The sequence below is a fragment of the Podarcis liolepis genome (genome assembly GCF_965112155.1).
Source record: "Podarcis liolepis genome assembly, chromosome: 1".
Lineage (NCBI taxonomy): Eukaryota > Metazoa > Chordata > Lepidosauria > Squamata > Lacertidae > Podarcis > Podarcis liolepis.
Window position 1 is genome coordinate 93,848,734 of NC_139554.1, and position 10,989 is coordinate 93,859,722.

The following is a 10,989-nucleotide window of genomic DNA, read 5'->3' on the forward strand; positions in this document are numbered from 1 at the left end:
TGCAGCGGTCCCTAGGATACATCCCTAATGGGTCCTGCTCTGTAGTTTCTTAAGTATTTTTCTCTGGCTGGAGTGTATCCTTGAGCTTTGCTCATGCCTCTTGCTCACCTGGATGGAGGCTGCAGAGGTGTGTGCATGCGGAAACCTTTGGCATTTGCATGGAATGCAGCCTACCATACAAAGGAAAGAGTCATCACTGTTGCTCTGCCCACTTTCACATCTGGCCACATCCCCCAGAAGGTTATCTATTCGGCCTTCAGAAGGTTATCCATGAGGGAATGTGGCTCTCAAGCTGGAAAAGTTCCCCATTCCTGCTCTAGAAAGTACTCTACCTAAATCTGTCAAAGGGACCTCTGATTACAGTGGTGCCTCGGGTTACATATGCTTCAGGTTACAGACTCCGCTAACCCAGAAATAGTACCTCGGGTTAAGAACTTTGCTTCAGGATGAGAACAGAAATCGTGCTCTGGTGGCACGGCGGCAGCAGGAGGCCCCATTAGCTAAAGTGGTCCTTCAGGTTAAAAACAGTTTCAGGTTAAGAACGGACCTCCGGAACGAATTAAGTACTTAACCCAAGGTACCACTGTACCTAAAAACATACTTTAAAATTTCATGTTGTAAAAGGTAAGGAAATTACAGGTAGGAGAAGCAAGTAACATGTGGTCATAGGGGCATTAAGCTTCAGTTTCTAGTCCTGTAGTTTTTTTCTAATGGTTATAAAAACTTTTCCTGAATCTAGATTTCTGGACAAAATAAGGCGGACTACAGTCCTTGAGGTCGCATCTATACCACATGGCTTCCTCCAAAGATTCCTGCTAACTGTAGTTTACCCTCTCCCAGAGCTACAATTCCCAGTAGCCTTAGCAAACTACACTTTCCATTATTCTTTTGGGGGAAGCCATGCGCTTTAAATGTATGCCATGAATGTGACTTGAGTCCCGCGTTTCAAAATGACCGCTAAGCAAATGGTATGAGGAGGGCAGCCTGGGGTGGGTTATTATTACACGGCACATTATTTCTTATCTAGAAGAAACAAAACATTTATCTGAAAGACTAGATTAGATAACTGTGGATTTACTGATGCTATTTAGACTGGTGAAATAAATCCCATTGATATATTAGTGGGCAGCAGGCCAGGTGAGGTTGTAATTGGTATATGTGTAACTGATCACATAACAAACATTCACCATCAGGTGGCTGTGAAATTTACACTTGGGATTTATAGGCCTGATGACCCAAATACCTATGATGGTTTCTTAGTGATTTGATCATGTAAGCAATTAGCTACTTCAAGGAATATGTTGAGAACAGAAGTGTTGGATGACATTACAGGGACCTCAAGTGAGTGTGTTAGTAGTGCTAATTCAAGATAATGTTTACCTTCGCAGTCTGCAGTCACATTTGTGTGTGTGTTTTAGTTCTAGCATTATAAACTAGTCAGGATCATGCTAAAAGAGATGATGGGATCAGGGCCAGATTTAGGTTTGATGAGGCCCTAAGCTACTGAAGGTAATGGGCCCTTTATATGTCTAGCTGTCTGTTGTCAACAACCAATTGTAGCTGTTTTTTGTGTTGAATATATGCTATATTGTAATTTATGGACCTAATAGGTATCTAAAGCCATTTGCACATGTTGTCATGCAACCAGTCCATGCAGAATGTAGGCACCCTATATATAGAAATGAGCAAACCAGTGATATTTTAGAGAGCAGGCTAGCAGGCGGGGCCCATTACTTACATCATAGGAGCCTACGCAACACAAAACACTGTTGCTGATGTAGGTTTTATTGTATTTGTTTTTTATCTTATATTTTGGAAATGTACATCCAATTCTTTTTCCTTTAAATTTTTTTGGGGGCCCCAAGAGAGTGGGGCCCTAAGCTATAGCTTGTTTAGCTTATACGTAAATCCAGCACTGGGTGGGATGGAGAGAGCTTAATACACAAAGACAACATCCAGCTACTCTCCCCTTTTGTCTAGACTTCTAAAATCCTCCAGGATTCCTTCTGCTACTTTATCTCCATCCCAATTTGGGCCGAGTCTCAATGCCGAGATGAAGATTCTGCACTAGGTGAGCAAATAGTACTAAAAGTTTCAGAGGCCTTAATGAAGATGCTGCCAATATTACCTATTAACCACTGGACCCGGTGGGGTGGTGGGCGGAGCCAGGGGGGTCACTGGAGGCAGAGTCAATTTCAGATTTCTTGGCGTCAGCATCAAATACATCATTTCGTCTCTCTTGGCATGAGTGGAGAGCCTCTCAGTGATTGGAAATGTATGAAAATGGTACGGGGGAGACAAGACTGATGGACTATAGCTTTGGATTTGAGGGTGCTGAATAAATGTCAGGGCTTTACCCCACCTCATGACCAGCCTTCCCTGGCAAAAAATATGGGAAACACAAAGACCTTCACCTTTGTGTTCTTAGCCTTTTCTTATGCAGCTTCCTATGCAGCTGGAGTGGCCACTTACACTTAGCCAAAAAGGAGGACAAAGTTTTGCATACTTTTTTCAAATGCTCATTTATATGTATAGAAAGAATTAGTACAACTTAAATGGGAATGCAATATGGATCTCATCATAGTAGGGAAGACGGTGACCTATGCATGTTCTCATCCCGCTGGCCATATGCTGCTGATGGGTCCCTCCGCTCTATCATTATGGCTATTTTTCTTTAACCTAGCCTTGGAAGAAGGCAGTATGTCAAACAGGGGGCTCCTTCAAATAGAAGACAGTGAGCCCTGGAAAGAGAGGACCAGAGTCGGACTTAGGTTTGATGAGGCCCTAAGCTACTGAAGGTAATGGGGCCTTTTATATGTTCAGCTGTCCTTTGTCAACAACAAATTGTCACTGTTTTTTGTGTTGGATATATGCTATATGGTAATTTATGGACCTAATAGGTATCTAAAGCCATTGCACATGCAGAATGTAGGCATCCTGTACAGTACTGTATATAGAAATGAGCAAACCAGTGATATTTGAGGGAGCCGGCTAGCAGGTGGGGCCCATTACTTACACCATAGGAGCCTACACAACACAAAACACTGTTGCTGTATGTAGGTTTTATTTTATTTTATCTTATATTTTGGAAATGTACACCCAGTTTTTTCCCTTTAATTTTTTTGGGGGGCCCCCAAGAGAGTGGGGCCCTAAGCTATAGCTTGTTTAGCTTATAAGTAAACCCGGCACTGGAGAGGACCACTCTCAGATAAAGGAGGACACATGGCCTCGCTCTCTACAAAGTTAGCTCACTAACAAAATAGTGCTGGGGGAGAGAAGCAAGACTTCATTTGTGTGTGTGTGTTAGTGTCTATACATGCTGTATGAGGTTCATACATTTAGCTGGGGATGGCACTGAAAGAGGATGGTGGAGAAGTGGTACAAGTCCTTCCCTTTCCACCATTGTGGGGGACACCTGAATTGACATGCTGCTGTTCTGGCCAGTATATCACTGAGCTATATCTGGCAGCCCTTCTGGATGGACTCTATCCAACCAGGTTGGACGCTGGCTCCTTCAGGGCAGGAAGGAGTGGAAAGGGCTTCCTGTTCTAGCTAGAGCAACAAAGTCTTCCTGAGCTCTGGTGGGTTCTTGGATTCTTGAGGGTCAACAGAGCCCATCAACTTTTTGTAGACAGGTGTGTATAGTTGTAAAGACTTGTATAAAGTGCTGAGAAGCAAATTTTGCAGATGGGTCACTTCTGAACAGACCTCATTACTTCCCTTGCCCATTCTGTGTTGCTTTGCAATGTAGTTTTCTTAGCTGGTAAATAACAAATGTGAAAGAAAGATACAAGTACAATGTGGCCCCTACCATAAATGCACAATTATGCAATGCATGTCAATCATACAAGCATGATTGATATATATTTCCTTCTCTATCTAGAATCTAGACACCAAACCTGCAATGCTATGAACGCTACCCCAGAATAGCCCCATGTATATGGACACCTGATACGCTTCTAACACAGGTGTGCTGGAAGGAGCAGGTGGCCAGATGCTAAGGAGCCACCAGCAATGCAAACTAACACAGAGATTGAGTTAGCGTTTAGTGCAGCCTTTGCCATAAATAAATGCACGTATCATTCTCTCTCAGCTTGCGCTCAACCCGATCTATGTGGCTGAGCTCCAAGCTGCTGCATGCAGAGAATTCCCACATACTTCCCAGAGCTGTTAAGGCTGTCCTCCTCAGCTTAGCTCTCCATTTAGCTTTACAGGTGTCCCTGAAAAGAGGGACTCCCCAAAGTGGTTGATCTGAAACAGCGCGTGGAGCTGCAATTTAAAGAGAGAATTGCAGAAGCCCCCGGGAATGCAGGAAGAAGCAGAGGCAGAAGGCCCACACAGCAAAGGGAAGTGACCATTTTCAGGCAGTACAATGAGGGGGATAGGAACTGGAATCTGGCAGTGGCTGGTGTGGGAGCAGTTCTGCTTATTTGACCTCCCACCACCAGTATTGCTGTGACTTACTGAGAGGGGGAAGAGCCAAGGTGGCGGCGAGGTTGGTGTGGTGCAGATGCCCTGGTTTGGCTCTGACAGTGTGTTTGCACCGCACTGACCATGCCATCACCTCATCCCTTCCCCTCTCCTCCCTGGTAAGCTGCAGTAGCAATGGTGATGGCAGGTCAGATTCTAACTAACAAGGCAAGGGGTGGGGCAGCTGATAGCAGACTGAGGTTGGTGGGGAAGTGTTCATTTGCTGCAATGTTATATCACATCCCTGCCCAAGGGTGGTGGTGGTGGTGTTTATTTGTCCTGATGAATTTCAAAAGTTTGCTGCAAAGTGGGTCAGTTTCTTCAAGAAAGGGCTTCAAAATAGCCAAGGCAATCTGTTTCACTCATAACAATTTTTTAAATAGGTTTTTTTTTAAATGGCGCAATATCTGAAAATAAAAATTCTTGTATTTATGTAAGCAAGTATGTAATTAGATGTCAGAGCTTAGGGCATCTAAGGTAAGTACATGGGATTGCATAACAATGTAATCACTTTTTATTTTAAAATGTATGTAAAGTTTCACAATGGTTAAATTTGGAGTGGGAAAACTGAGCCTCCGTAAGCATTTAAAATTGTGCTGTCTTTTATGATTAATATTTATTTTCGGGAAAATAAGCTATCGGAGATGACAGTTCTGATGCTACTGTCTGCTCAGGATGAGAAGGAGATCCTTGAATTCAACAGAGGGCCATGGGGACTTCTGATGTGCTTGCATTCACCTAGGTCAGCACCCATGATCACAAGCTTCAAGTAGTCTATAGAGTTGGTTAAAGAGATTGATCATGCCCTTTCCCTCCTGTATATCTTGGAGTTTTTCCCAGGAAAATCCTTTTCACCGGTTCCAGCAATTATTTTGTAACAAATCTGGAGCCATGCACATTTAATCCTAGCAACTACTGACAGATGTTCCTCATGCTACTTTTTGTACTTGGGTGCCCAAAACTGAATGCAAAATACATGCAGATCACACAAAATATGAATAAGAAGAGCATTTATTATTTACAGCTTCCCTCTTCCAAATACCTCTAATCAGGTCACCAATCCTTTCCCTGAAAACACCCCATAACGTGCATAGGATGTTCATATTTCATGTGGCACTTGTGGACCCAAATGTGTACCCAAATGCAAAACAATTTTTGAAAAGTGAAGGGTGTTTCTCAGTGTCTAGGGAATTACGATGGGGTTGGGTGCGTGTAGAATAGCTGAATTGTTTTGATGCATCATTATAAGCATATTTTCAAACAGTCCTTGGCGTAAACCTGCAAATTCCTCTTTGATTTATTGAAGTTTTTCTGCAGGTAAACAGATCAGTTCAACTCATTTGACAAGGTTCATTTGTTTCTTTTTGAAGGTAATTATTTGTAGAAGCACACAGAGCATTATACACATTTGAGATAATGTTATATTGGATTTCAAAGAGTGTTCCGACTGTTGGTCCCAACCCAGAGTTTATCCCATAAAACTGCAAGTTTATTTTGCAGCATCTATAATGAAGTGCCTTGTGCTAAGGCCAAACTTCATTCTATGCTTAATGTAAAATGGGCAGTGATGTCTCTGCACCCTCCCAATTAATTGGGTGCGTGGGGTAAGGGAATTGTTACCACGATTGCAGCATTACTCTCTTCCCTCCACTTTTGTGACCCCTACCAAATTGCTCCCTGCACAGTAATGAGGGTTCCAATGAGACACTTTTCACAATCTCATATCTGTATGGGTCCCCCAATTTTCAGGGGTCATTGGTGGGAAAGTGAGAGATAAACTTCCCTTCCCCAGATGCTGCAATTCTGATAAAAAAAATACCCCCAAGCCTATAATTAATTTAAGAAAATCCAGAGAGATAGCTGTATGCTGCAAATTACATGTCATGCATAGTTTGACCCCGATTCAGTCTCTGATTGGTCTACTTCACTGGTGGGAAAGTTTAGGCCCATCTGCCGAGGCAAGGCCTCCAAACTTCTGTCAGAGACTCTCCTTCCTCACCCTCCTTAAGTGTTTTTGCCTGGCCAGAATATGTCATTGAACTCTAATAATAGTTTTGGTTGCCTGAGAGGGATGAGTGAGTATCTATAGAAACAGGTCAACTGTTTAACACTAAAATTAGTATGTATTTCTCCACTCACTTGTGCCTCTGGAAGGTTCCCCGGAAACAGCTCTTTCAAATCTTTTCAGCCAGTAATACCAGAAACTAAAGTTAATACCTGCTGCTTATAAAGTCTGTGCACTGCTACCAAAATTATGGCCCTCCCTCTGCAGGTTGAATTGGTCAATATTGAAGAATACTTCCAGGACCAGTATTACTTAATACTGAAGAATCTTTCTTTGATGTTCAGCACTGCCATTTTTAATTATGATTAAAGCAAAAGCCTAGCTCAACACTCTAAAGCCATTCTATGTAATGCCGACCCATTTTGAAAACTAGAAAACTCCTTGGATGAGATTATTTGCTAACAGGAGTAAGGAGATACGGAACACCTTAAATGGAGAGCAGGATATGTAAGGCCCTCAAATGTACTTGCCCAGGGACACCTAAGAACACCAGTTCAACCAGGGCTTCAAGGATGCTGCTGCAGATTGTGAAAAATTGTGGCAGCTCAACTGCTCGCCTGGGCAGAATATTGCCAGCACATGACATTGCTGTTGAAAGAATTGCAGTAGCTGCTAGTCAGCTAGCAGGCTACATGCAATGTGCTGGTGTAGGTGTACGAAGCTCTAAACAGTTTCTGCCCAGGGTACTGAAAGATACCCTCACCCCTCGTTCCCTCCAACCATCATTGTGCTTTATAGGTGAGGGTCTCGTGCAGATACCATCTTATCAAGTGGTCTGTTTCATACAATGTAAGAACTGAGCCTTTGTTGTGTTAGCACTTCCGCTTTGAAACTCTCTTCCATTACATATCAGACAGGTGCTCTCTCTATTGCCATTCTAGGACTTATTGATGACCTTCCTCTACAACAAGCCCTTTAAGTGGAGATTTGTGTGAAAGTCTGTGTCTGTATTAGACTTGCAATGGTTCTGAAGCATGGTTTCTTTTTTTATTGTCAATGTTTCTGTTGTTAAATTGCTTCAGGATATTTTGTGGAAAGCGATAAATAAATGAAATAAATAAAACAACAGACAAGTTGTCGTGAATGCTAAGGTATAGCACTATCCCAAGGAGAGGCTAATATACTATATTAATTTAGGGAGCTGTGAGGACTTTAACTGAGAGGTAAACACACTTGGACCCCAAAAGTCTTGACAGTTCGCTATAGCTATGGAGAATGGCAAAGATATATTAGTAACTATAGGAGCAGTTGCAATGACAGCAGAGGTTTATGTGTTTAGAAGTACTGATGGCGTTGTGGAATAGGTAAGTCGCTGTTAGCCATTATACTTCAATTTCTTCCATGACACATAATTGTTTCTTTTCTTATTGTGGAATTTACATTTATGCTTTATCTTGCAAAGAATGGGTTGCTCCATTTCCCCACTGTTGCAAGTGCTTGGTGAGAAATGAAGCTCATTTATTTGTTATGTTGATGAAATGTATCTCCAATTTAAGCTGATTTATTTAAAAGTGCAAATCCTCATTAACACTGCATTCATACAGAAAGTTCTGGTGTGTGTTTGATGACGAATGTTATTGAACCCTGAAGAGTACCATTGCATGCAGTGACCAGCCAATGAATGCACACATAAATACAAATTTGGATTGGCTATGCTATATCACACTATCACTCAATGGGAGATGAATCAGGATAGAAAAGTCAAACTAATAGGTGCCCGATTGCACCCAAACATGTTTTCTAAATTCATTCAAGGACTTGAAAAAGCGAACAGTACCTATGAAATTGTGTTATCTTATACATGTCTTAGAAGTTGGTATCATTGAGCTCAATGGAGCTTACTGACAGGAAATAACGTAAATATACTCCTTGCCAAGCTTGGGTTGAAACGAGGACTGTTGACCAATTGTGGATTTTTTAGTTGATTTCCATCTGTCCTTTAACAGATAGATTTAATCAATTAAATTTAAATAAATTTGCTTATGATAATCTCAGCAATGGAGCCTTTTTTCGGATAGTCAAGAAAGCATAATATAATTTACAATTTAATGATCTAAGGCCTCCACAACCTCTTAGAAGGAAAGGACATGTTCTCATTTTCTTTTTAATTCCCTATCACAATTACACATGAAAACCAAAATAGGCTAAAGAATAGACAAGTATACCTTTAACTTACAGAACCATTTAAAATTTGCCCTCATCAGTTACCTTTGATTAATCACCTAAAGCAGTGATGGGTAACCTATGGCCCTCCAGATATTGTTGAACTGCAACTCCCATTATCTCCGACCATTAGGCATGCTTGCTGGGGCTGATGGGAGTTGGCAGTCCAACAATATTGGGAGGCCCACAAATTTTCCATCCCTGCTCTAAAGCTGCAACAGATAGATTTACCAATTAAGCCAATTACTGTTTGCAACTTTGTGTAAACTTGATGCGATAGTCTTGTGCAAAATATTTTAGGTGCAATCCAGCCAGAAGCAAAGGACTGATTAAGTCTCACTGATCTCAGTGGGAGAGTTAAGTGCAAATTTAAATATCTCCCACTGAAATAATTGGGACTTAAAACTTCTACTTTTAAAGAATGATTTGCGGATGAAAATCCTCAGCACGAAGGACACGAAGCTAAGTATATTTGGCTCATATTTCTCTGGCTGCAATCCAGGAAAATTGGAGAATGCTTCAAAAGAAATGTGTGTGGGGATCATCTGGAGTATGTGGCTAATAGAGATGTGATGAAGAATGTAATGTGTGATAGAGATGCTCCTTGTATATGTTCACACATGCAAAGGCCTGATGATTTGGCCAGTCCCTACTGCTTAGTTCACCCTGTGAGCACAGTCTAACCAAGCCAATTGTTAAGAGTTCTCAGAACTTTGTACAAAATTTGGCATCTGGTCCTTCCCCTTTCCCCTCTTTTCATGCATGCCTCGATTTATGGTGCTCAACCACCAACATGATTGACCTACATCCATTCTGACTGCCCCAGTTGTTTTCCATGAGCTGTTTCCACTTTTCCCTCTTCAATTACCTGAGAATGGATGGTGTTCCCTCTTTCCTTCTCCCTACTTTGACAAAGATGACCTGTATTGTCTGAGCTGATTTATTTTAGTTTCACTAGGATTGCCTTCTGATTGGAGGGGATCCTGGGGAAAGTGACCTCTCAGGCTTCCTTCTCCTCTTCTTCTGTCAGTGGCCCCTGGTGGGCTTACCGAGTTGCGATGGCAATGCTTCAAGCAGCACGGGGCAACAAACAACAGTGTCTTAAGGTGACATGAAGTTGGAGGTATTGTGTGACATTAAAAGGGTAGCTTGACCCATCTGCCTAGTGCTGTTTTGAATGCCAACCCAGGAAAAAGGAAATTAAAGGGAACCTATGGCAGATATCAAGGGACTTGGGTGGCGCTGTGGTTTAAACCACAGAGCCTAGGATTTACCGATCAGAAGGTCGGCGGTTCGAATCCCCACGACGGGGTGAACTCCTGTTCCTCGGTCCCAGCTCCTGCCAACCTAGCAGTTCGGAAGCATGTCAAAGTGCAAGTAGATAAATAGGTACCACTCCAGCGGGAAGGTAAACGGCGTTTCCGTGCGCTGCTCTGGTTCGCCAGAAGTGGCTTAGTCATGCTGGCCACATGACCTGGCAGCTGTACGCAGGCTCCCTCGGCCAATAAAACGAGATGAGCACCACAACCCCAGAGTCGTCCGCAACTGGACCTAATGGTCAGGGGTCCCTTTACCTTTACCTTTACCTTTTATGGCAGATATAACCAACAGCCCTGCCAGGGCACTGGGACCCTGGAAGCTGCCCAAGGATGGCAGGCAGTGATCCTGGCTCTGAGCTTCAGCTTGGGAAATTCAAACTCTTTGAATGTAGTGGTTGTAGAGCGGTAGTCTTGTAATCTGGGGAACCGGGTTCGCGTCTCCGCTCCTCCACATGCAGCTGCTGGGTGACCTTGGGCCAGTCACACTTCTTTGAAGTCTCTCAGCCCCACTCACCTCACAGAGTGTTTGTTGTGGGGGAGGAAGGGAAAGGAGAATGTTAGCCGCTTTGAGACTCCTTAAAGGGAGTGAAAGGCGGGATATCAAATCCAAACTCTTCTTCTTCTTCTTCTTCTTCTTGGAGAACTAGGAAGTTTGCACAATTGTGCTTTTAACAATACAAATGACTAGTAGTTGTAACACTGAGCCACCTTAGAAGGGCATTGCAAAAATGGAGGGCCCCTCAGACATCCCTTTTATTGCACATTCAGGATGATTTGTGTTCATGTTGGTATTGGTAAGATTATGCATGGCCCTGCTTTCAATACTGTCTGCTCCTGAAAAAGTGCTGGGGAGGACATATTGCTTCGTTTCAAATTCATGCATATCTTGCTGAAGTCAGGTGACTTCTTTTTTTTGCCACACATTTCTGGGTGTGTATGTGTGTCCTGCTTTTTTTACACTACAGTGCAAGA